The sequence below is a fragment of the Notechis scutatus genome, chromosome Z (assembly GCF_049901735.1).
Source record: "Notechis scutatus isolate UNSWTSFEM ecotype Mainland chromosome Z, rNotScu1.2, whole genome shotgun sequence".
Classification (NCBI taxonomy): Eukaryota; Metazoa; Chordata; class Lepidosauria; order Squamata; family Elapidae; genus Notechis; species Notechis scutatus.
Window position 1 is genome coordinate 104,420,818 of NC_142025.1, and position 27,835 is coordinate 104,448,652.

Genomic DNA, 27,835 nt, shown 5'->3' on the forward strand with positions numbered 1-27,835 from the left:
AGCTCAAGGGTTCTGAATATTACAGAATAACAAGAAAAAGCACTCAGGAAGAGCACTATACAATTGCCTTGTTAATAAAAGTATTCATTCCTTGTTAATAAAAAAATGGGGGAACAAAAATTATTTCCAAGACTTTTCACGATCTCCCTGTGCCAAAAATTGCACGAACAATTACTCTGATGTAAATTCAGTTGAAAATGTTTACTGGGTCTGGGCTGCAGAAATCCAACTAGCCACAAGGAGTTAAAGTTTTCTGAATCATATTATCGCCATCTGCCGGTCATCTGGATTACTGTGGCCCAGAACTGGTAATTTATTTTGTATTGAGTATCCATGAACACGACTGAGCCATATGCAAATATATTTGTAGCTGCACCTTAAAAGTAGCTGTTCAAGATTCAACCCTATTTTAGGGCCTGTTCATGTGATCAGAAAAGACAATTTCTTTCTAGGAACATAGTGGAAAATGTCAGGATAATGAAATAGTGACGATGATAATGATTTGATTTCCCAAAGTCAAATTTTGCTGAAACGTAATGGATACTAATGTGATTCTGCAGCCATTCTGAAAGACAACTCATTTCTGGCCACTTGGGAGATCCCTCGCCAAAATTACTTGGTAGTCCACCAATCACCTTCAGTTTAATGCATTCTGAGGAATCCTGCAAATTCAATATATTTTTGTAAGGAATAAATGTACTCCAATGGTTCTGATGCTGTCTTTTTTCTGTGTTGTTGTTGCCTCTTTCAAGTACATATAGGCACATACATAAATCAATGCCTCCCAAATGGTACAAAATTAGCCCCTTAGGAAAGTTAAGAGAACTGATTGATTCCCAAATAACAGACCCAATTTATATTGTGCTTGCATGTGATCAAAGAGAAAGTTGGTCCACAGCTTTGCTCTTTCAAAGGAAAGAAGTCATCTCAGTTTTTTAAATATATATAAATTGCCACTTATAATTCCTTACCTGACAGTCTTGGCGTTTTGTGTAACGTCAGCTATAAGTCAGTAATACTGAGAATAAATGTTTCAACTATTTGGCAGAAGCCAAGGAAAATAAGAGAAAATAAAACTGAGATCCAAGAAAACAAATTGTATCATTTTAATTGATTTCAAAGTGATTTAAGTGGAGACAATACTTGTAATGACTTAGTCAGGAAACAACAGTCTCGCAATGAAATTTTCAGGAGTAACAAGGTGTCTAACTTGGTATTTAAGGAAGATAACTAGACAAACAAATGAGAAGTTTTCAGACTACTACTAATTAGCCTCAGGCAAAAATAAAATAGTTAAGGAAGGCAACTGTTAAGTGAATCACACCCAATTTTATGACCTTTTTTTTACTATGGTTGATAAGTAAATTTATTACACTTGTTACATGAATCACACTTCCTCCATTAAGTGGAATCCGTTTCCCCCCACTGATTCTGCATGTCGGAAGCCGCTGTGGAAGGTCACAAATGATGATCACAAAACCTTGGGTGCTGCAACTGTCATAAATACAAGCCAGTTGCCAAGCACCCAAATTTTGATTACATGACCATGGGGATGCTTAAAGGGTTGTAAGTGTGAAGACAGGTCATGTCATTTTTTGCAGAATCATTATAACTTTGAATGATTGCTAAACAAATAGTTGCAAATTGAGGATTACAAATATCAGTACTTATTACAAAAAAATCAAAATTAGAAAAAATTCTCATTGACAACTTTTGGTGATTACTGGATGGCTGACAATTGTCTAAATATCCTTAATTATTATATAATCCTATACCCAGCAGTCTGCAGCTTCCTTGGCTTCCAGGTTAGGCGGGGGGGTTGGACTAGATGACCTACAAGGTCCCTTCCAACTCTGTTAATCTGTTAAAGCACTTGTTGCCATTTGATCCAGTTGCTGCCAAGGAAGACTTGAGGCCACGAGAATCCTCCTTAATAAACTCACCTGAATAGATGCCCTCTTGATACACATCTCCTAATATGTTATGTGTAAGAGCTTAGCTGAACATCTAAAATGATTTCTGCTAGAAGACTGCATTGTCCTAGACTGGCAATTGGGCATAGAATTATAAATTTATGCTGAGTTCATGCAGCATGTTAAATCCTAACAAAATAGAATTATTGTATTCACACAATTTGAATGCCCAGTGAAGAATCATATTGTGGCTAAATATGAGAATATGGTTTCCAAAACAAACTGAGCCACAAACTATTTAAACCCCAAGTTAGCTTGCTTTAGAGTATGAACCTGCCCATGTAGGTGGTGATTTAATCTGCTGAGTGCAATCCACTATTCCATGTAGAAAGGTAGATAGTCACTTTCATTCCCCACAAGATGATTCAAATGCTACACCATCCTTTTATTGTAGTTTCCTTCCCTGCACTTAATACTGTACGAGACAGTTTCTTCCATTGCTTTCCAGATCAAGCAGACATATAATGAAAAAAGATAGTGATTGTTTACAGAGGAGGGGAATCAAAATTATCTCTTTCCTTTTTCCTAAAGTGCAGCCACCTCCCACTGGTGCCTTGCAGAGATACATTTCCCATCATATGCAGGGGGTAATAGGATTGAAGCCCAACACTCTGGGTGACCCATGTTAGAAAATACATTTTGACCCTGCTGTAGTGACTAATATATACTGTCTTGTATCTTATGGACAAAATGTTGGGGAGAGAATGAGAGAAGCAGCAACCAAGGCAACATCTACTTTGGGTTCTCACTCTTTTCTTTTCATCCCTTTTCTTCTAGCTCCCATTGCCATGGCAACTGTTTCTAGCACATGCTCTTGGCCACTTTTTCTAGTAGCTGTAGCTGTGTAGAGTTTTATATTTTATACATATCATATGCAGAGGTCAAGCAAACACACTTTAAAAAAATGCCCCAAATTTATGTATACAGGCCAAAGCCCTCACAGTTAAGAATTCGACTGTTTGCAATGCTAATTAATCCCGAATGCATCACCAGTCCTCCATTTGGCCTGCCCTGACATTCAGCAACAAAACAGGCCTCCACCTCAAATCCGACCCCCACCATTCCCCCTTGAGCCACAGCAGCACTCACGGTTGTAAATGTGTGCCACAGAGAGACATGCACACACCCACAGCATGCTCCTTACCAGATGGCTGCACAATATTCTATTTTCATAAATTATCATGATCTATACATGCTGGAATACATCTCTCTTTCCTTCACAGGGCTGTTGAGTTCCCTGGGAGGGGGTCGAAAGCTTGGGTTTGGGTTATCCTGCAGAACCATCCCCCCCCCGGCCCAAAAAACCCCAATAAATCTGCAAGGAAGACAAAAGTAACTATCAGTTGAACCAGAATAATCCAGTCCAGTGCCTCTTTCCCAAAGGCATTGGATTAGTTCTCTTTATCTTTGACCAGCTTGTCCATGGATGCTGGGAGCTGTTATCCAATTCACTTACTAGTTTCTAATAACATGTTAAATCTGAGCTAACAAGACAAAATGGCTGTGTCCACATTACGTGCTGCACCCAAACAAACACACCACACCATGGCTTACTGGAGGGGGCTCATCCATATATATACTCAGTAAATCATTGGGTTTCCACAGTACAATACAGTGAAGCCAGCTAGCCAGCTCAATTGTAGCTTACTCTACAATTTGAGGAATGAACCCTGCAGAAGATGCCTATATTGGAGAATGCTAGTCTAAACTGGCCAGTAATTTGTACCTAAATAACCATTTCCTTCTTTTATCAGCAGTCCAATTCTATTATCTCCTTTTTTATCACTCTGTGTAAAAAACTTCACCCCATCCCACTGCAAAACAATTTTAAGTAGTGTGGCCCTTAATCCTTGAATATCATCTCCATCTTTCACTTCCACATAACTTTATAGGATTCTGATTCGAAGATGCTTCACCTTGCCTTTCTACTCATATTTGTTTCCTGTAGGGGATTCTTGCTCTTCCTCTTCTGTATCCCATAGAAGTGTCCCAAGCATTTCGATTTCCTAGCCAAGTAGCGACCAAGCCCAGACCTGCTTAGTTTCAGCCAGGGATCAGCACTGCAAGCCCTCAGTCTGTGTTTAAGGAACACCTTCCACATTATTGTTCTCAAGAGGCTCTTCTTTTGTGTTTGGAGTTATGCAGCTGATTATGGTAGCCACACAAGACAAATGCAAGAGCAGCAATCACTCATCATTCATATGGGCAAGTTTATGTTATGAACACTGACAAATAGACTAAAAGGAAAAAAAGCCTGCAGGTCAGCTTTCCTCATTTTTAAGAAGAGATTGGACAACCGTTGTCTGAAATGGTACAGCGTTTCCTGCTTGAGCAGGAGGTTGGACTAGAAGATCTCCAAGTTCCCTTCCCAACTCTGTTATTCTGGTATTCTTCAAGGGCCTGGACTTCTAGCTCCCGGAATTCTCAACAACCACCAAATTAGCCTGAGATTGTGTGAGGTTCTCCTATCTAGAGGGCAGCTGGGTTGGGAAAACCTACTTCAGATAAATATTTTGCTACAGGCCTATCCCAGAGTGTTCAGAAAGGTCCTTCTGTGAATCCCATAAATCCTTGGACCCATATTTATTTCCAAGTCCCACAATGTAAGATCTTCCTAACCCAAGCACACCTTTCAATCTCTGCAACTGAGGATGCACACAAGCTGCATTCACACAATGGTACATACTTGAATAATGTTGGATTCATTTGGTGTGATTTTGTGGCTTAGATTGTTGTTTGAATCCAACATGTTTGGTTATTGTACTTTACAGTTCAATATGTTATGCAAATTTGGGAAATGGCTTAATTTAATAAGCTATGGATAAATATTAGGAATTTCTCGCACAAATTGCCAGTGCAATGTAGCTATTCCTTTCAAACCCATTATAGCAACATCGCACCAAAAATCTTTCCACAAAGTAGGCCAATGTCTCTCAACCTTGGCAATTTGAAGATGCTGGATGGGGAATTCTGGGATTTGAAATCCATACATCTTCAAGTTACTGAACTTGAGAAACACCAAAGTACACTAAAGTTAATGTGATAACAATATAAAGTTGATTAGCTTTTAAGTTATCCCAACTCTCTTTGGATTTTTTTTTAATTGTAAAACATTAGCATGGCTAACAATGCACTTCACCTAACCTCTCAAATAGTATCAAATGATATTCTGAAAAGGTGCTGGGATTGCAAATCATAGTTTTCACAGCCATGCTACAGTAGTACAAATTAGTGTAGTGTAGTCAAATTAGTCTTTAGCTATGCTTTCATTTCTGGGAGTTGCAATCCTAACATATCCAGAGAATACCAGATCAGAGAAGGCTGCTGATACACAAAGAAAACTTCATTGCATGTAAATGTGCAATCATTTCAAATTGCAGGTGTAGGCTTGCATAATTAAATGCCTCTCCATTTAAGACCCTGCATCCAGAATAGAACATATTAGGGTGAAAAGTTGTGGTTAACTTTCTTTGTTACACAGAAGTTGAATTTGTACAATACATTTGATCCAATCCAGTAAAAAAATTAGATGTTATCTTTGATTCATGTTAACCTCGGTCAGTTTCCTAATTAGTTTGTGGATTAGCATGGGAAAATCCAGCTTCTTTGATGGAATGTATGTTACGCTGTATAGTGTGAAGCCAGAAATGGTTAATTCAGTAATCAGGTTAAACATGTGCAGGTTAATGCAGCCTGCTTGCTTGGAAGAACAGTCAGTCATGTGTTTTCCCATCTGCAGTATTAAGTGATAGGATCCAGGCACAGCTTTAGCCCTTCATCAGCTGTGAATTAGACCCTATGAAATTTCATGTTGATTACCCATAATACACAATGACTAAAAAAATTAAAATAATTACAAGGAAAGGGTGAAGTGAAGAAAGCATGGGGAAAAAACCAACAGATAAGGACTTGGAGTTAGACAAACAAACAGTCAGTATGTAACAGTGAAAGGAGTTTGCCATTGCTTTTTTTAAAAAAAATCCTGGCAAATATTCAAGGCAGCTAGCAAAATTTGAAAATTGGGAATTTTTAATGGGTAGTGTATGAAAAAGTGGGGGGGGGTAGTTTAAATATAGCTATTCTTATGATCCCTATTTTTCAAAATATTAGGATATGGTAAAATGCCAATCAAGTGCAAACAGGAAGAGTCCATAAGCCTTGCATTAGCCAAATCCACACAGAGTGGGTTATTAAAGGCATTGAATTAAGTTCTGGAGGAGGATGAAATTGGCACTATCAGTCCTTACATGAGAAAAAAAATGGAGGTTCTGGGTAAATGGAGAAAAAGGAAACTCCAAAATCCATAGAGGATGAAGAGACTTTAGCTCATGAATCAGATGGACATTTCTGATAGCTTCATACCTACTTTCCCAACTTAGTATTCTCTCTCATCACCCTATAGCCACACTAATTGGGAGGGATCGGAATCATGTATCTGGGTGATATCATCCAAGTTCCACAATGGAGATAGAGAGGGTGAGATAGATACTTCTCTGAACTTCCTTTTTGGTACATTTCTTCATGGGACCTAACAATCTCAGGACGATTTCACTGAAAATATCCACGGTTTCCAGAATGTCACTGGAATCCAAGCAGAAGAGGGTTCTGGCTCCTGGAGTGAGACTCAGACCCATTGGCAGACAGGCAATAAGGGAAGGCTTCTAGTAAGACAGGAAGCAGCCAGCCCAGAGATGCTTGTTGGAACCAGGCCTAGATAGGGATATATGGGGCTCCTCAAGAGGAATTCTCCTCCCATTGAGGGGGTGTGGTATCAGACCTGAGTACTAAGCACAGCTTGATGGGAAAGCAACGTGTGTTGCTATGGGAGCAAGCAATGAAGGGGAGGGGGCTGAGCCAGTGGAGAGCTCTATAAAGGACATAGTGGCCGAATGCTTGCTAGGAAGATTTTTGGGGTGGAGAAAATTAAGTGGAAAATAGTGGATTGGGGATATTTGCCTGCAGCATCAGAAAGGACAGAAGGGGGTTGGGTTGCCAAGTATAGGGGGAGGGGGGAAAGGAGGAGGTAGAAGTGCAGCATCTTTCAGCCACTGAGCAGGGTATAGATGGTGCAGTTTCCATAGCAACTTCCATCCATCATCCTACTTCTCAATTCCTATTAATTCCAGCCTGCCCTATTCCCCCCTCCAAAAAAAAAAATCAAATCACTGTCCCAATCTAACCTTTTCAACTCCCTACTTCATTCATATTCTTTCATGATAAGGCATCCATCCTGCTGCATGTACCATCTCTCATCCCTTTGCTCAGCTGGATCATGACCCTTTCCACCCTCAAAAAAAAAAAAGAACCCACCCACCCAACCATCTAACCTCACCCCTTCGTCCCCACACTCACCAAAGTGGGGGGCGTCGCGGAGACAGCATCCCCTGCTCCCCCTCTTTTCCTGATAAGGTTGGCGAAGACCGCTGTACCCTCCTCCGCGTGCCCAGTTGGGGGGCAGAGAGGGGCGAGGCTGCGGGCTCCCCCGGTCCCTTTATTGCTTGGGCTCCATAAAGATCCCGGAGCAGACCCAACTGGAGCCTCGCCAAAGCCCTCGGGAGTGGGCGATGGAGAAGGGGGAAGCAAGCGAAGTGGAGACCTGGAAGAACCCACTGGTCCTGGCGGCTCCGACCCGACCCGGCTGCCAAGGAAGAAGCCGACACAAGCAGGCAACCAACCAACGACGTCGGGAGCGCTGCAGCAAAAGCGCTCCTGCGAGCAGCAGAGACGGGAGTGGAATACTAATAGTGGAGGGGGGTGGGGGTTGAGGAAGCGGGGAGGGGGGCAAAGCGGGCGGGGCGAGAGTGGTTGAGCCAAGGAGGAGAGCGAGGCATCCAGAACGAGATAGCGCGCCCCGAAGGGGAAATGGGCGCAATACTCAGCCAAGGAGAGGAGATGGCATTTGGGGAGGATTTTTGGGTGGGCCGGAAGGGGGAAAAGTCTGGTAAGTAAGTGCTCGCGACAAGCTAGAAGCCGTATTCCTCGTTCCTGATTGGCTTTACTCCCCAAAAGAGAGAGCTTGTTGGAGTCTTCATTAGAGAAAATTGTTAAAATCTAACAAAATTGTTAAAATCCAGCCGAGATTATGGGGACCAGGTCTCTTCATGTCAGCACCCTCTGCAAATGCAGATTGAAAAGGTGAACTGATTGGCTGACAACTTTTGGGCTAGGTTGGCTTCTCCAAAAAAGGCTGCCTTGTCAAGAGTCTTTTGCTCTCATCTCTTTCACTTCTCCAGGGATTAATTGGATAATAACCTATAACTAAATAAGAAGAACATAAGTAGAGTCAGAACCCAGGGAAAAAGACTCCCAGGGTTTGCAGGATCTGGCTATGACTTTACCTTAGAAGCTTCAATAAAAATGAAAAGTGAAGTGAGAACTAAAGAAGCTTCTTTGATAAGAAGCTAAACATTTTCAAGGAAAAAAAACTTTTTAAGGGAGAAAAAGCCAAGAAAGTCCAGTAGCCTTTTGAAAAGTATCTTTGAGACAACCATGATATGGGGATGATTGAGAATCTCCATAGACCTTCAGTGAAAATGTTGGATAGCTAGAAAGAAATATGTGACAGTGGCAAATATCTATAGCTCAGGTGTGGTATGAGGGTGGAGGCTCGTTCTCTGAGCTTGTGGGTTGGTTTCCAGACATGTTATCCATGTTATCCGTGTCTGGTAACGAAACGTTTGGAAACCAACCTACAAGCTCGGAGAATGAACCTAGAAAGAAATGCCACTTTCTATAGCTTTCATCGTAGTGTAGAGTTTGCCATCACCATCCTCACAACCACCTCTGCCAACCACTGTTATTCCCTATGCCAATTAAAAGTGTTTTTCATGAGTTGTTGTTTGAAACTTGAAGACCCAAGCAATAATAGCTTTACATTTTATATTATATGCTTTACAAATCAACCAAATCAAAACAGAGAATACCACCATCACAAAAAGAACTTCCTGGAGAATTTCACCACCCCTTGCAATTAGGTTATATTGTTATGAAGCATCTTTTTTCTATAATCAGAATGATTAAGGTTTCCCATTAAATCTATTCCAAAGAGTTTTCTTTGGAAACAACGAGAAGAGCAAGGCTTGTTTGTAAGAAAAACAAGAAGATAACAAGGGTATGAAAAGGGTATGAAGATATCATAAAGCAGCTGAAGCTACTACCTTCAATGTAGCAGCAGCCAATGCCGGTGCTTGCTTTGTTGCTGAAAGGTTTTGGAAAAACAATGAAAGAAAAAACTGAAATAAATTGTTCTGACAAAGTTGGCTCAAGGCTGAATCACAATATATCTGTCAAGACAGCACTCTTATACTGTACCAACTGATTTGTGAGTGAATCAGTGGGAATTCAATGGCCATGTTCACGCTACACACTTGACCATTCACTTGCTCCCTGGCTAAATTTGTACCATTGTGTGTAGCAGGATAAGATCACTGTTGTGAAGACACCATGTCCTGACAGCTCCCAACCTCAAAAAGCTAACATTAGCATCACTGTGGAGGGAGTTGGAGGTGGGGGTGGAATTGCTTCCTGCTGCTTTTTGTCCCTTGTCCAACCTTCATGTGGCCAGGAGATGCGAGAGAAAATGGAAGTAAAAGTGAAACATATTCTGATGCTTGGAGATGCTGTTTGGGAATACTGGGAGATGAAGTCCATACATCTTAAAGATGCCATGTTTGAAAAACACAGTTATAGAATATATCTTAGGGGCTCTTATCATTTGTTTTATTTGGGGATTTTATTAAAAGTGAAAAGCCCATATGCTGATGGGACAACCAGGTCATGACCCCTTGTCAAAATAACCCTAACCCTAACCTTTTCAGAATGTTTCTATATTTAACGATTAACAGTTCCTACTCCATAACAGAATGGTTTTTGGTAATCCTAACCCCAACCTTAATAATATCAAACACCTGGCTGCCTTTTTAAATTTTGAAAACCTATTTGATTTCGTCTCTCCCAGAGGTTTTTGTATCTATTCCTTAGATATAGTATAGTAAGCAGCTCCTATTTTTGTATGTTTTTGAAATAGAATGATGATATGATCCCTAGTGATTTGTGTTGGGTGTGTGTGCAGGTGTGTGTGTGCGTGTGTGTATGAAACTCTCCAGTGTGGAAGAATTTAAGTCATTTTAATATTAGTAAGTGTTTTAAGCAAAGAGATGCTGAATACATATCTGGAGATATTCATCCCTATTATTCTGGGCATGTGCAGAGTGCCTTCTGCAAGATAAATGCTTGTCTTAGTCCCCAGTTGTATGTCCGAGCACATCTGTTACCCAAAGCAGGAGTCCTTTTTTCAAAAAGCATACAGGGCAATGTATTTGAGGCTAAATGGTGTCTGGAACCATCTAAGTAAAGAAAAAGGAAAAAGCAGCCTGGCATTGCCAAACTGCAACTGCTGATTCTATAACCCTAAGGTGGCCAACTTTTTTACAATGAAAAGGAGGACACAAATAAATTAAACAAAAAAAACAAAGCCACTTGCACGCGGTGCACTCTTGCACGCGGCACACTCTCTCAAAACAATTTTCCTGGTATCACTATTAATCAGTCATTTGACTATAATTTTGTTCATTCATACTTTGCGAGATAACTATAATTTACTTAGTTTATTTTATAACAATTCATATAATCCTCCCAAATCTATCCCAAAAACATTTTATAGATATGATAACAAAAAAAGAAATACATCTTTATATATTCATTATTTTCTAAAATTCTAAATATTCTATTATTATATTTTATTATCTAACCATTGATAGAAAAGGTCCCAAATTTTATAAAATTGTTTATCTTCTTGTTCTCTAATTTCAAATGTCAATCTACTCATTTCAGCACATGACTGATTAATAGTGATACTAGGGTATTCAATTTTTGATTGATAATATGAGTTATTATGTAATGTAACTGTAATTGAGACTATGAAATGGATGCACAAAAAATTTGTAAACCAACCGACACACTGCTTGTACATTTATGAAAGAAAGTTGGATGTTTTTATGTTTTGTTTGTTTTTGTTTGTCTTTAAAAACCAATAAAACTTGCTTTTTTTTAAAAAAAAAAAAAAAACAATTTTCCTGGGTGGAGTGCATACATCTTATAATCGCGTCTTGCTGCAGTACTGAGCCTTGATGAATCGTTATGTCAAATACAAATACACACACACAAAACGGATCGTCTTGGCATCGATCAAATATGGAGATTTACAGATTAGTCTTCAAATATCAAAAAGGAGGACATGTAGGAGGACACTTTTTGAGAGAAGACAGAACTTACAAATGGAGGACTGTCCTCCCTAAGGGAGAATGGTTGGTATTGAGGTATTCCCCGTTAGGAGAATGAGTGCACTTAGGGAAACATAGTGAGAGTGGTGAGGAATAACATACAACCAGTACACAGATACACTGAATAGTAAAATGTAGGTTTTACTTCCAGTAAACAGGTAAACAAAGTCCAACAAACGGTCCAAATCATATATGGTTAAAGCAGTTAGTATTCAAAACAATCAGTCCAGGGATCATCCAAAAACCAAGTTCTTTTCTTTACCAGTATCATAAAGAACGTTCAGTAAACAGAGTTTGCTAACAGTTGCAAGACTCACAGCAATCCAAGCAGAATGACGATCAGGCAAAAGGCAAACAGGAAAATGCAAGAAAACAAACCATGTTTCTGGCTCCATCTTATGGCCGTTGGAGGAACCTCAGCCAATCACAATTACAGCATTCTCTTAAAGATACAACAGTATTAAATGACTATCCTGGTTTATATATTGCCAACCCAACTGTTAGGTAACTATCATTCCTAACAGTTGGTCACCTTAAACCCTGAAAGTAGTAACAATTAAGACAAAATAATGATAATGTATTTGATGGTAAGGACAATATCCCAATTTTATTCTATCCCTTCACTAATCACAAATCAATAGTAACACCAAACCAGGCTTTATTAAAAATGTTTGCCTCAGACTTTTCTGACTTGAAGCCCCCTAGTTCATCACCATATTTTTCTTTGATACTAAATAAATTATATTCCCCGGGGAGTTGAAATATATGTTGAAGTGATCATCTTCATATGTGGAACAGAGGAGGCTTCTGATTCATTTTCAATAATGACAGATATTGGGGACAAAGTGCTCGTAGTCTGAAAAGGCTGGTATGCCAGACTATTACAGGTAGACTTCACTTAATGACTGCCCTTTCGAAATTACAACAGCGCTTAAAAAGTAAGTTTAGACTAGTCCTCACATTTATGACTGCTGCAGCGTCCCTGTGGTCATGTGATTGGCATTCGGGCCCTTTGCAACCAGCAGGCATTAATGACCACCCTGGGATCTTGTGATCACGTGATTGCAATTGGGTTTCGCCAAGGCACTAAAAATTTAGGATCAGAGCAATTAGTCCAAAGCAACACAACATTATACAAGACAAGTATCATTAAGAGGATCTCAGTATAGATTTCTACTTTTATTTTAGTCATTGAACTATCTCCCAGCCAATATGAACTTTATCAGCTACTACTGTAACTAATGTAACCATTTTTTATCATTACAGTTTAAGAAGCAGGCTTGTTAGAGGTAAAAGAGTATTTGAATCGTTTTCCTTTAACTGAATGAAACATTGGATTCACAATATTTGAGAGTCTATGAAGATAATTGTTTTAATGGAAATAAAGTCAGCTAAAGTTCAAAATCCTTTCAAATCCTTTCCTGCATAAGTGTGTCCTGTGATGTTATTTCTCTTTTCTGTTCCCTTAAAATGGGAGTGAGAGCCAGTTTGGTCTAATGCTAGAAATCAGATGACTGTGAGTTTTAGTCCCATGTTAACCATGAAAGCTGGGTGGGTGACTTTGGACCAGTTACTCTATAGAATAGAATTCTTTATTGGCTGAGTGTGATTGGACACACAAGGAATTTGTCCTGGTGAACATGCTCTCATTGTACATAAAAGAAAAGATACGTTTGTCAAGAATAATAAGGTACAGCACTTAATAATAGTCACAGGATACAATAAGCAATCAAATCATACTAGGAAACAGTCAATATAAATCGTAAGGATACAAGCAACAAAGTTACAGTCATACAGTCACAAGTGGGAGGATATGGGTGAAAGGAAGGATATCAGTCCAAAACATGGCCACAAGATGATGGGTGGATTCCTGTTGATTGTAACAGATCAACATTTGATTATTCTTTAAAAGTGGATCCTGCACACCTGCACACACACTAGGGAGGGAATCTGATGAAAACTGTGCTGCCTTATCAATGCCTACTTATGCTTAATGGAAATAGATTGTTACATGAGACCCCAGCCTTTCATAGCCTACTCTTCAAATGCAAAATTATCTACTGGGTAAAGTGTTTACTGGGTTCTCCCCATAAAGGTATCTTAGGCTGCTGCAAGTACTTTCTGGAACTGTGTGTACAGATGCTGCATATTGTGAATTTTGCTGAGGTTCTTCCAATTTCTATCCATTTTCCCAGTTCTACCCATGGGGGCTTTTAAATGTTCCATGTAAAAAAAAAAAAAAAAAACGTGAAAAGGCAAAGCAGGAAATTTCCTGAGGGTTCTTCATGTAAAGGAGACTATCATAATAAGCAGACATCACAAACAATCCTATTGTACAAACAGAGGCAGGGAATCCCAACTTGACAAATACATAACCATCGATGGAGGAAGACCTGAAAGGAATAGAATAGAATGAATGAGTTGGAGGGGACCTTGGAAGTCTTTTAGTCCATCCCCTGCTCATGCAGGAGAACCTATACCAGTTCAGATAAGTGACTGGACTCTTCTTAAAAATATTCAGTGATGAAGCACCCATGATTTCTGGAGGCAAGCTATTCCACTAGTTAATTGTCCTTACTGTTTCTCCTTAATTCGAGGTTGCTTCTCTTTTTGAGTAGTTTCCAACCATTGTTTCTTGTCCTGCCCTCTGGTATTTTGGAGAATAATTTGATGCCTCTTTGTGGCAGCCCTTCAAATACTAGAATACTGCTATCATGTCTCCCCTAATTCTTCTTTTCTTTAAACTAGCCAAATCCAAATCCTGCAACCATTCTTCATAAGTTTTAGTCTCCAGGCTTTTGGTCATCTTAGTTGCTCTTCTCTGAACATTTTCCAACATCTTTTTGTAGTATGATGACCAAAATTGGTTGCAGTATTCCAGGCATGGTCTTACTAGGATTTTATAAAGTGGTGTTAATACAATACTAAGGATATGGGATAAATAAATTCATCATTACTGTCATGCTATAGAATGTTATTTGCTATGGAACACTATATAAGCTGTACTGATGTCATATCCACATACATTGTGATGCATAATATGATACATAATCTTTGGGATTGTGTTTCTGAGTTACACTGGAGCAAATGATTTTGTACTATTCAGGTAAGATATGGATGGATTGAACAACCCACCCCCGCTTTACTTAGGAGATGCTTAGATATTGCATACACTGATGCATTCCTGAATCATAGTGAAAATGTATTTCAGAAAAATGTGGAGGTGTTGTGGAATGATAATTTACAGTTACTGGTCATCACTGTTAAAAATATAAAAGAGGATGGCCATAGGAAGTTAAACATAATGCTGCCCAGGTGATGTCCTCAAGGGGGGAAAAAAAGTAGCATTTGATAGATTTCAACGTTCAGGATGAATTTCAGTATTTTGCAGGTATCTATTATATTTGCTGGATTGCAGAGTATTTATACAAAAAGAAGTTGTTGCTAAAACCACACACTTCTACTCCAGAGGGAATATTTCCATAGACATAATAATTAGTCTTTTACAGATAAATGTTTTAAATGCACGTGTGTAGAAGAAAATCAGGTAGAGCCTGAAGATGGAGTCAAGAGAAGAATTAACCTGAAGTCATTATGTTCCCACAAGTGATCCAAGTCTAGCCCCCTCCCCTTGAATACTATACTACTTATTCTTATCTAGCATAATTTAGGGCTGGCAGTTTACTAGATTCTTATGTATAGGCATGAGCAATAAATGAGTTTAATTGAAAGTTAACATGTAGTCCTGATTCTTTGTGCCTGACACGTGTACTGTAACAATTTGAAGATTTGTATTGTGAATAGTGGGCACTTTGTTATTATAGAGAGACCCCAACAAGAAAAAAATGGTGCTTGAATTGCTATGTAACTTCTAGGAAGTAAAAAACATCAAGAGGTTCCTAGGTGAGTGCTATTTTTGTGAACTCTGTCATATGCCCCATCTGCAATAATTTTGCCATAATGGGAAATAATAATGCCTCACATGTTCAAGGAAAGACTGTCATAAAGTTACTATGGGGATAATGAAATGTATTAAGTACATATTGCTTTCACATTCTACGCCTGCCTCCAAAGACATATATGATTGATCAGTGAAAGGAAAACTTATTCTAAGATAAACATATAATACGACACATGTAAAACATGCAAGCAACATTACAAAAATATTGAAATATTGGAAGGATATTTAGTTTTTAGAAATCACTGAATGAAGAAAAAGCATGTGTAAGAAACATTGCTAAAAAAACTTTGAAAGTTCTCAAGAAATAGTCAGGAAAGTGTCCACATACCAAATTATGACTATGCCAGGAACTTTCTGAAGAAAAAGAATGACTCATAATGGGATGGAAATAACAGTGTTCTGTGAAAATATTTACATATCCAAAGTTTACGGGATATGGTTTCATTCAGCACAGTTGCAGGAGATATGATGGATACCTCGTGCTGAGATATGTGATCCATAAAAGGTCCAACTTCCATGCAAGGTGGAACTTTAGGATTTGATTTATTGACAACCTATGTTTTTTGAACCATAATTTAAACAGGCTATCTTATAACTATGGATTTTCAGGAAAGTGAGGGGTGTTTTCCCCCTTTCTCAGTACAGAGGCCAATCAAAATTATGAAGGACCGATCTTTGACACCATAATGCCTGAGTTTTCTGAAGTGGCAATCTGCTAAATTAGGCATACCATTTAAACTGAAAGGAGCCTTAGTACATGGTTGAAAACAACACATAGGTATTGAGGGAGACTTGTACATGTTTTAGGAAACAGGTGATGTAAATGACAAAGCGTGAGTTTCTCATGGGGATGTTGTTGTGGAGTTTGAAATTCATTGCATTGAGCCCTTTCAGTGTATTACACTGGTATCTATCTGCATGGCCTAGTTCTATTTCATGTATCTGAGAAAAAATACAATTGCATTAGCACCTTTAGATGGCTACCACTGAACCGAGAAAAGGTATTCTGCAGCATCCATACTATATTTGATGTATACGGTGCACAGTGAGAATGTGAATATTCAGCATGGCCTGCGGGGCAGTACAAAGCAAAGAGAAGCTCTCTTTCTTTCTCTCTCCCTCCTTCTACCCACAGCTTTCAAATATAATGGTTTTTCTATTATGCCCTATCTGTTCCTGTTTAAAGGGCTTCCACAAAACAAAAAACCCTAATTTAACAATTGCCTTATTTAGTGATCATTTTATATTTCAACAATGTAAAAAATACAGCTTTGCAACCAATCCTCACATTTGATAACATCACATCCTCCCACCGTCGTGTTAATCACCATTCAGGCGCTTTGCAACCAGCACACATTTACAACTGTCATACCATCTCAGAGCCACATGTTTGCCATTTGTTTGTGTGTTACAACTGGCTTCCAACAAATAGAGTTAATGGAGAACGTGGAAGTAACATTGCAGATCACAGTCACATGATGGTTTACTTAGTGACAGGAAAACTATTTCAGAATGCAAAAAGGAAAAGTGATGTCATGAGTATATTGAAATGAACTCAGCAAGCCTGGTAAATTCTTTTTAAACTTTCTATGGGGAAGGTTTGGCCTTAACTTTTCCCAGCTTAACTCCTAAAATGGCTACAAAACTCCAATTTCTGCAAGTTATTCACAGAAGCTGCTGTCAGGATTTTAATGGGTTATCTCACAATCTCCCTTTGATCCAGGGAATTTATGCTGGCCAGAATCCACCTTCCAGCTAAGGTTCTCAGCTGCAGTGTCAGCTTGCCATAATTTGCTATGGGAAGCCAGAAAGCACAAGCTATTTTGGATGACATAAAGAGAAAAGAAAAATTAAAGAAATTTTGGAGAAAATAAATATTTTTCAACAAATTAAGTTTTAACAATGATAAGTATCTATGTTAACAATAAGAGAAATGAAAATTAAAAATGAATTGCGTAAAGCAAAAAAATTGGAGATTGCAAATAAGCAAAAGAAGTGGTTAACAAATTATGAAAAGAAAAAGAAAAGAAAATGATGTTGAAATTACAAAATTGATACCTTATTAATAGTCAATATGGGCATTAAAAAGCATTCTGTCAACATTATTTACATACGTATAAATGAAGAGGTATCTCTCCAGAGAAAATTGATTTTCTAAAGTGCAGAAAAGGCCGCTGACAATCTGAACTGTCTTTTTTATTCAAGATTTTGGAAGATATGAATTTTGGGGTGAATTTTATATGCTTTGCAAATTGATTTTACACTTTGTAGAAAGAACAAATAATTGTTAATGAAGATCTAACAAAATTCTGTGAGATTTTTAAAAAGGAACAAGACAGGGATTTCTACTGTTTCCTCTGTAATTTGTTTTGGTTCTTGAGATACTGAATATCGATGTAACACAAGATGAGAGATGTAAGATAAGAAGAGGGTCTTACTTTAAAGAAACTTGGAAGTTGACTTTAGCAGATGATTTGGTGTTGGTTCTGGAATATCATTTAAAGAGAAATATTAATAGGCAAATTAAAAGTTAGCAAGTTTCAGGATTAATAAATAGAAGATGAAGATGTTAACAAAAATATGAAAATGGAAGCTCCAAAACAGAATTGATGAATAAAGCAGGTTTTAAGATTGAGAAGAAGGCAAAATATCTGGGTATTACTATAACAAATATGAATTGAGTGTTATTTCAAAAGTGTGCTGTTTGTCCTTTCAATCTTTTGTATGGTGAATGGATCATTTACTTTTTAACAAATGAATAATGATGTATTATTAACAAGTAGGGAACATTATGGTCTCAACTGTTTCAAAATATTTACAATTGTTGGCAATTTTTGTATATAAATCTGCCTGATAAATTTTCATATATTAAGTCAATGGTTCCCAACCTTGTTTGGCCATGCCCCACCTAAGCATCTCTAAAATCTTCATGCCACCCCCCATGACATATAATTCTTACTATTCAAAAAGTGAACTCACATGGAGGAAGCCTAAAAGGCCATTAACTTGGTTTAAACAAGATTCCAAAAAACAGTACCGCTGACAGTAACAGTTTGTGCAGTGAACAGAGACTTTATTGTTGATCTTTTTTCAAACTTTTCCTTTAAAGACTTGAAGTAATTTAAATCTGAATTTACATACACACTATGTTTCGCCTTCAAATGCATCTCAAGACGACCTCGTTTCATTGATTCGTGAGTCAAGCTTTGTTGGCATAATTAGAAGAATTAGAATTAGAAGAATGAGAATATTGGCCAAGTGTGATTGGACACACAATGAATTTGTCTTGGTGCAAATGCTCTCAGTATCCATGAAAGAAAAGATACATTCGTCAAGAGTCAAGAATCATAAGATACAGCACTTAATAATAGTCATAGGGTACAATCAGTGGTGGGATTCAAAAAATTTTTTACTACCGGTTCTGTGGGTGTGGCTTGGTGGGCGTGGCAGGGGAAGGATACTGTAAAATCTCCAGTCAGAGGTGGGATTTGCTGGTTCTCTGAACTACCCAAAATTTCCGCTACCGGTTCTCCAGAACTGGTCAGAACCTGCTGAATACCACCTCTGGGTACAATAAGCAATCAAATCATATTAGGAAACAGTCAATATAAATTGTAAGGTACAAGTAACAAAATTACAGTCTTACAGTCACAAGTGGGAGGGGATGGGTGAAAAGGAGTGATGAGAAGATTAATAGTAATAGTAGTGCAGACTTTGTAAATGGTTAGACAGTGTTGAGGGAATTATTTGTTTAGCAGAGTGATGGCATTCGGGGGGAAACTGTTCTTGTGTCTAGTTGTTCTGGTGTGCAGTGCTCTATAGCGTCATTTTAAGGGAAGGAGTTGAAACAGTTTATGCCGGGGATGTGAGGGAGTCTGTAAATATTTTCACAGCCCTCTTTTTGACTCGTGTTGTATATAGGTCCTCGATTGAAGGCAGGTTGGTAGTAATTGTTTTTTCTGCAGTCCTAATTATCCTCTGAAGTCCATGTCTGTCTTATTGGGTTGCAGAACCAAACCAGACATTTATAGAGGTGTAGATGATAGACTCAATAATTCCTCTGTAGAACTATATCAGCAGCTCCTTGGGCAGTTTGAGCTTTCTGAGTTGGTGCAGAAAGAACATTCTTCATTGTGCTTTTTTGATTAAGTTTTTGATGTTAGATGTCTATTTTAGGTCATGTGATATAGTAGAACCTAGAAATTTGAAGGTCTCTACTGTTGATACAGTGTTGTCTAGTATTGTAAGAGCTATAGGAGGGTTTCTTCTAAAGTCTACCACCATTTCTACGTGTGTTGAGTGTGTTCAGTTTCAGATTGTTCCAGTTACATCATGAGGCAAGTTGTACAACCTCCTGTCTGTATGAGGATAAGAGCCAGAAAGGTGACCATTCATCATGGATAGCAGGTATGAAGCCAAGTTTTAAATATTCTTGTGAATACTGACGAACGTTTTTCTTGCTTGCACTATTCATTTTATGCATACGGTTTGTGACTAAAAGGAGATAAATGTGAGAAAAACTTATGAAATGATGCAAATTATTAAAAAAAAATAACTTTATTAAAAGAAATTATTGAAAGAAGATGGTGTAGAAAGAAAAAAAATTAAAAATCATTCTTAGCTTAATTTGAACCTGCAGCTTGGGGGGATTTAGTAATTCAGTAGGTGGAGGTGAATCACATAGGCTTGGCAAGGCCTACGCATGTGTGGCCCAACCCCAGATTGCTCTGGAGTAAAACATGGCCTGGGAAACACAGACTAAAAATAATTGTAAATCTAACAATGTCTTACTTAAACTTGGGTCCTGGTTCTGTATCCTCACTGCTGGGCTTCTCCCAGCAGCCATCCACTTTGTCTCCCCACTGAGCAGCTCTCCCTACAATCAGACAGCAGCAAACCCCACAGGAAAGAGCGAGAAAGAGATTCCGGGGTTGCCAGATCGCAGCTTGGCTCTGCGGCCAAACTCAAGTGAAAATACGGCCAAATTCGGCCAGATTATTTTCTCTCACGGCCACATTTTCCGGCCAAATTTTTTTATGCAATATAACATGAGGATATATTGGTTTTTTGTTTTTTTAACTGTTTTTAAATAATCAAATCATAAAAAATAGTCTTTATTCGACAACGTGATGTGACGTCATGGGAATTTCTGCGTTTCTTTACTCACATCCAGGCTAGGCAGCTCACTTCAAATAACCGCTACTACCGTTTGGAAAGCTCAGGGCCAAATGCAGTGATCCTGAGGAGGGGGGAGCTAGGGCATGAGGGTTTTTAGGAGGATTCCCCCCCCCCGATTGAAAAAATATAATCACTAAACAAATAAAACGACACAAAAATAGCAATTATATATAGAATCCTTATGAAAACTGAATGTTCAATAACCATCTTTTCAAAAAGAGAGGAATTAGGAATTTAGCTAGCTTACATGTACCACAGGCGTATTCTCTCGGTCGCACATCCGAGATTTTCCGTGACGCCGTGCGCCGGCTGGCGAGAAAACAATCCAATACTGAGATGTTTACATCCGGGTTAACATCCGCTTATATTACGCAGCGCTGTTCACAGTCAGAAGGCTTCGGCCTGTGTATCGCGTCGTTTTTCAGAGGTTTTCAGACGATCTGACAGTCATTTTCATGCGAATATATTGTATTGAAAACCGGTATTCAGCCAAAATTTCGATTTCACGGCCAAGCAACTTTCATACGGCCAAACAGATTCTATACAGCCAGATTTCTCGAATTTGGCTGGAAAAACAGCCAGATGGCAACCCTGAGAGATTCTGTCAGTCCCATGATCTTTAGTGGGAACATATCTGATTGGCTGGCAGTTGCTCCCTCCTCCCCCCAGCTGGGATATCCTTTTCAGACCAGGCCCTAGGAAATGCATTTTAACAAAGACAACAATAGGTAAATGAAACACAGCTGTTTCATCACAAATATATAAAATAATTAGCGGGCTTTCAACAATTCAGTTAATAGCTCATTTTCGAATTGTCCCATTAAAAATCAAATTCCCTCCCCCCACATTGAGAACCACTGTATTAAGTTCATCGAAGCTCTCCCATCTGCTTTTGAAGATCATGTGTTCTTTTCACCAAATAAAATTAATTTACCAATAATAAATGATCTAAGTAAATTTAGATCTGGCCTGCAGGCCACCCTGGAAACAGCAAAGAACCAGGCAGGTGCTGCCTACAAATCTATGGTTATCTTTTGGGAGATTTGGCAGTCACAGCCGCCAAATCCTACCCACAAAGAGTAGAGCTGTTTCCCCCTGATTGGCTGGTTATTTGCACTAGGGGGAAAAAAAGATGAATAGGAAAGCAAAAACTTAGCCACCTAACACTCCTTTTGCCATTAAGAATATTAAGAATGGTATGCAGCAACTGGGGGCTGTTAAAGGTGCTATAAAGGCAGACCAAAATAGAAGAAATGTATCTTATGCAGTGCTAATAATGACCTGGTAGGAGCAACAGCAGAAATAGCCCAGCATATTTTAAAAATAAGTCTTCTTCTGAACAATTCCAGATTTTAAAGCAAAGCATTGCTAAGAAGTTGACAAATGGAAGACTAACTTTTTTTAAATAGAAGATAATTAAATGGTCAAGACTTTATCAGACCCTAACTAAGTGATGATATTCCAATGCTGACAAGTCTATTTGCTATACAGATAGTGCATTTTGTTGAACGTATTCATCTGGTACCATGTTGTCAGCGATTTTAAAAAAATTGTGTTGTGGAACATCTGCTATTGGGAGTATGGCTGTTAACAAGTCAGATGTTCTTCAAAGAGCAGGTGTGTTTGGGGATGAAAAGATAAAACTACGATTCTGCCTTGTAGAAAAGTTCCTAAGAGTAAGTAGGCAAAATGATGTGGAAAAGGACAAACTAAATATCTTTTATCACTTAAAGTAGCCCCAGCTTCCTCAACTAACATCATCACTGCTAAAACATTGCCACAAAGCACCAATCCAAGAGGCCCTAATTGTCATAATCAATTAGGAGAATTGTGAGATATTTGTGGGACAAAATTAAGCAACAACATAGCATTTTAGCTTGAGACTATCACAAATACTAATATTTAGATTTGGTGAATATTTAAATTTGGCACAGTAATTTGCTGAGAAGAACAAATCTAAAGGTTATAATGGATTTAAGAATGCCCATAACTGAAAGTGAAAGCTCCAAAGACTAACTGGAAACAAAAAACCAAATTGTATCTGTAACTCTTAAAGCTGATGCCATGTTTTGACCATTTAATTACATCTCTTCCTAATCTAAGTGCATAAGCTTGTCAAGTTTAGTGACTGGCTCAAAAACCAATTATTTTAATTTAGCAATAAGGCATACATTGATATGTTATCTGGATCCACAGCCTCTGTATAGTAGTTATATTTTTTACAAACTTCCTTCTTATTTAGTCATGTTTCCAATAAAGGAGAATATATATATAGTTCAGGGTTGAAATGAGGGGTTATTGGTGTTCTCTGAGTTTGGTTGTTTCTTGCAGATATTTCATTACTCAAACTAGGCAATAATATGAGTGCTAGTCAAGAATGAAACATCTGCAAGAAAACAAGACCTCTCTTAGTCTTGTTTATCTTCAGAGTACAACTTCAAGTATATCTTTATAGGACATATTGATTAGATTGATTCTGCAGAAAAAAATACACTTCTGGCCATAAGTCTTCACAGGAAAATGCTATAGGTGCCATTGGTGAAAGGTATGCTTTACAATCTGTTGTTCTAAAATAGTGTTTCCTGACCTTGGTAACTTTAAGATGTTGGGACTTCACATCCCAGAATTCCCCAGACAGTAATAATGGCTGGGGAATTCTGAGAACTGAAGCCCAAACATCTTAAAATTTACAAGGTTGGAAAACACTGCTATAAATCCTTTGCTGTGAATCCAGGAAAAACAGGGCTGTTCAAAAGTCTTTCATAAGAAGTTTTAAAATGCCCATATCTTGGAGGAAGGGAGCCAACTATCGGTCACATTTCAGGATGTACATTTGCAGCTAAATCAACATTTATTTTTAGAGATTAATTTCTTGGGACATATGGAACAAATTACAGTTCTAAAGAACAAGCAGAAGAACTGCAGTATGTCCATGTCCTCATATAATAAAAAAAAATATTCCTGGTTTGAACTGGTTTCAATTTGATTTTTAAAGATTACATTTTTTAAAAAAATGTTTTTGGGAAGAGGCTGTGCAAACCTAATCTTAGCTCAGAGATTGCCATTTCTAAGCAGGATGTAATGCTCAGAGACCTTTGATGAAAGCTCAAAAAAGCAATACAGAGTCCAGCCATGATGAATCTCCTCTTGATTCATTAATAGCAACCTGACTTACATATCTTCACCAAACATGTGTACTACCTGTATGTATTTTCTTACAAAAGACCCAGCTCATAATTAAGCTGAATAGGCTTTGCTGGAATATTATCACAGTTCAGGGCTCAAAAATTAACACTGAACTGCTTGAAATTGGAAAGGTTTCTCCCATAAATGCCACTAATGGCTGCATTGTCCACAAATTTGGGCAGCTGATCCAGAAATAGGTTTTACTAATTTCACTCAAAACTGCCTGCTGGAATACTGTACACCAGTGTTTTTCAACTTCCACAAGTTTAAGCTGGGCAAATTTCAACTCCCCAGAATTCCCCAACCAGCATGCTGACTTGGGGAATTCTGGGAATTGGTTTTGCCCAGCTTCTCAGAGGTGCAGACAGGGGTGGGATTCAAATTTTTTAACAACCGGTTCTGTGGGTGTGGCTAAGTTGGTGGGTGTGGCTTGGTGGTCATGTTATTGGCTGGGCATGGCCAACTCAATATCACTCACATCGAGGCACACTTCTCCTCACCTGGCCTCTCATGACTGTGGCCTCTCATGGCTGCAACAGTCATAAGTGTGAAAAATGGTCATGTCACTTTTGTCAGTGCCATTGTAACTTTGAATGGTCACTCCACACAAACAAAGTACCAGCAAAGGAGGGGGAAAAAAACTCCAGAGAAGTTCCTGAGACAGGAAGTCTAGTTCTTCCAAGAACGTAATAAGGGTTAACAGAGAGGCAGTTTCTGTAAGCAACACCAGAATGTTTCCTTCCTGCCTTCCTTACAGGGTTAGGCCAGTAATTTCTTCTAACCAGTTCTCCAAACTGCTTAGAATGTTAACAACCTGTTCTAGTGAAAAGGTGCGAACTGGTAGAATCCCACCCCTGGGTGCAGAGGTTGAAAAACGTAGCTGTAGATCTTTTTTGTAACACTAGAAAAGGGATGTTTTGAATGTCAATAATGGTTTTGTGTGGCCCAAGTGCACCAGTTATAGATCTTTCATATATTTTATAAGTGACAAGTTATTAATAGTTGAAATTCTCACTGCTTTCCTTTACCAGACAAAATTCATTCTTGCTTGTATAACTTTAATTTTCACATCAAGCCTTTTAATCAGCAGCTTGTCTTGAAAACATGGATTGCAATGCAATGGCTCTAGTAGATCATATTTACATCTATCAGCTTTCACCAGTCTTGCTGTAGCCTTAAAAGTGGGGTTTGCCAACAGTCAGGAGCAAAATACACTCCCTGTAAGGAGACTCACCTTTAGAAAACTATAAACAGTGCATCACACCCAAAATTTAAGAAATGGTTCAGTCATAGTCTGATAAAAATATCAAAGGAGGGGTTGTGTGTGATGAGGCAGTCCACCACCGCAATGTTCAACAGATTAAATTCTATTGAATAGTTAACCAAGACTACCCTTGCATCTTGTCAATATTTGTACTATCAGCCTTTACAATCTTGTAATAAAAATGCAACAGGGAATTGTTTAAATCCATGTAATTTTTGCTTTGACTTGTGTTGAAAATTCCAGAGGGCTTTGGACAACAATCAGGCAAGGTAGGAATATCAAGATATACTGTTTCAATATTTATTCATTTGACTGCCAAGTGAAAAAAAAAATCCCTTTCAGATTCTTTAAATGCCTCCTGGAAACAGACCATTAAATTAAATTATGTCCTGCTTGCCAGAGATTCCTCTTCCAATATCACCTTTTTGTATTAGGTTACTTTCACAACTCTCCTCTTTTAAACTGGGCCTGACAAACCACATGCCTAGCACTTCCTGACTATGGTCATTCCCAAGTTTGACTACATATCATCAACCACCCAGGACGTAAAGCACCAGGGTTCATCCATGACTGCAGACTTCTCAAGCAGTTAATGATTTCTAGGCCCTTCCTCAGAGAAGTCATTGCTTTTTTAAAAACTCCACAGAACAATCCTTTTAAGTCTGCCCTGTACAGGTTGGAGGTTCCTCTAAAGCTCTTGAGACTATTACCATTTCTGCCCTTGCAGCCATTATCAGCTATTACCAGCTTGTACTAGCATGAAATGTTGAAGGCTCCCATGCTCTTTGATTATAACCATCATTCACTTTTCTGTGGCCTGAAATACTTAACAACCACCTTTCTGTGATAAAAAACAAATGCTTCTATTTTGATTGGTTTTGAATTCAACAGTAACAGTATCAATGTAATGTTTGCTCCCTGAAATATAATTGATCATCACACATTATGTAATAAAATCGCTGTTCTGTCCTCACACAGATACCCAAAACAGTAACAATAAAATTGCCACATAATGCTCTGCCATATTGCTTTGAACATATAATATGCCTAGGAGGGTCAACTGCAAATAACAATATTTTGCCATGGTATCTGAGGAAGAGTCTTAACATATAACAAATTCTTCACTCTCCCTCCTCCCCCAATGTTCTTAAATCCTGGCATATTAAAAGTGTTCCATCCCTGTCACCTAAAATCCAGTTACTAAACTTCTCTGACCTGCCAACCCAACTGACTAAAATTTGTTGTTATTCCCTTACTCTTTCTTTCTTTCTTTCTTTCTTTCTTTCTTTCTTTCTTTCTTTCTTTCTTTCTTTCTTTCTTTCTTTCTTTCTTTCTAAACATTTTTTAAATTGTATGCATGCACTATTGGTCAGAGGGCATCTTTTCTAATTCACTGAGATAAAATGGACCTTTTAGTGGTTCGTCATATAAATCTTTAATACAGTTCTTCTCCTCGTAGGGGATTGGACTAGATGACCTCTGAGTTCTCTTCCAGCCATAGATTGCTGTGCTGTTTCAAAGCATCTTCTTAAGCCACGGCTAGTACTAGAGTTTGTGGTCCTTGTCAGAACACCCCCCACCCATGGCATCTAGTGCTGCAGGCCACAGGCTGAATAAATTGCTTTGGCCTGGGGGGCTGTAAATTGAGGCCAGAGGAGGGCAGCGGCATGCAGGCAGAGGCCCGGGGCAAGGCCAGAGCTGGGGAATGGCACGACCCAAGGCAAAGGGCAAGCAGGCAGTATACTTACCTTTGGTGGACAGGGCAACTGCGTGGGTAAGGCGAGCGGCAACCAGGCAGGTGGGGCGAGCAGCAAGCCAGTGAGCGGGTGGATGGGGGATGGGCCAACCATAAGTGGTATTTGCCGGTTCTCTGAATTACTCAAAATTTTTGATACCACTTCACCCGAACTGGTCCAAACCAGCTGATTACCACCTCTGGTTCTTCTACTCCTTATGCCCAGTTTTTTAAATTATAGATATTTCCTCCATGTAGGCTTGCTGATAGCCATTTTTATATTTTCTCTTCGCTCTAGACATTCTGATAGAATCTTTCAACCAAAAGATTTTCTCCTTCCTTTACCCTTACAATTTCCTCAAACACCATGTTCTTTGTCAAACTGGGCTATCCAGATGCTATATGGGTAAGTGGGGCAGTAGCATCAAATGACAGCCAGAATGTTTATGTACTAGTTAGTGAGAATTTCCAGAGCTTGCTTTCCAGAATATACTTCAGCCTCTCAACGATATCCACCTTGACTTTATTATGAGTGACAAAATACTGAACACTGTAAATCTTCACTGATTTGTTTTTTACCTGTAATGGTAATTTACAAGTTGTAAATCCCATGTGAAAGCTCTTCTGAAAAGGCACAGCTACCTGTCTCCCTGACTGAAAATAGGCAGCCAGAAATATTTAGACAATATATCTATCTATATCAATCCACACAGGTGGTATGCAGAGCCATTTGTGTGGGCATGCGAGTCCCAGGCAAACTTACCTGCACTGCATATGCATCTGCCTCCCAGCTGATTTTCAGTCCGTTTGAGGTCGTTTTTGCCCTCCCAGGGCTCGAGGGAAGCCTTGCAGCCTCAGGAGGCCAAAAAACAGGCCTTCCGGAAATACAGGAAGTGCCAAAATGGGCCCATTTTCAGCCTCCAGAGGCTCCCCCCGAGCCTCCAGGAGGGCAAAAACAGCCTCCCCCAAGCTCCAGAGACCCTCTGGAGGCTGAAAATGGGCACTTCCAATATTTCCAGAAGGCCCATTTTTCGGCCTCCCAAGGCTGCAGAGGCTTCCCCTGAGCCTCAGGAGGGTGAAAATGGCCTCAAATGGGCCGAAAATCAGCTTGGAGGTGCATGCCTGTGCAGTGCAGGTAAGGGGGTGGGGTGGAGGTGTTGCACGCACATGCACAGGGGGGCGGGGCGCATGGATTGTGGGTGCCCGCACATGTGCATGCATGTGCTAGCGTGTGTGCTCACACTTTCGGCACACCAC

General features: G+C 39.0%; 2 protein-coding genes across 3 annotated transcripts in view; both read right to left on the bottom strand.

Moving 5' to 3' along the window:
• The window catches only part of LRRC4B (leucine rich repeat containing 4B), a 129,678-nt gene extending 121,989 nt beyond the window's left edge, over positions 1–7,689 (bottom strand). For both annotated transcript variants that reach the window (XM_026669513.2, XM_087948071.1), the window contains exon 1: positions 7,326–7,689. The gene's annotated coding sequence lies outside the window, so the exon portion shown is untranslated. The remainder of the gene's footprint in view (positions 1–7,325) is intronic.
• Positions 1–27,835, bottom strand: part of LOC148129037 (vomeronasal type-2 receptor 26-like) — a 600,870-nt gene that overhangs the window by 319,396 nt on the left and 253,639 nt on the right. The gene's annotated exons all lie outside the window — the stretch shown is intronic.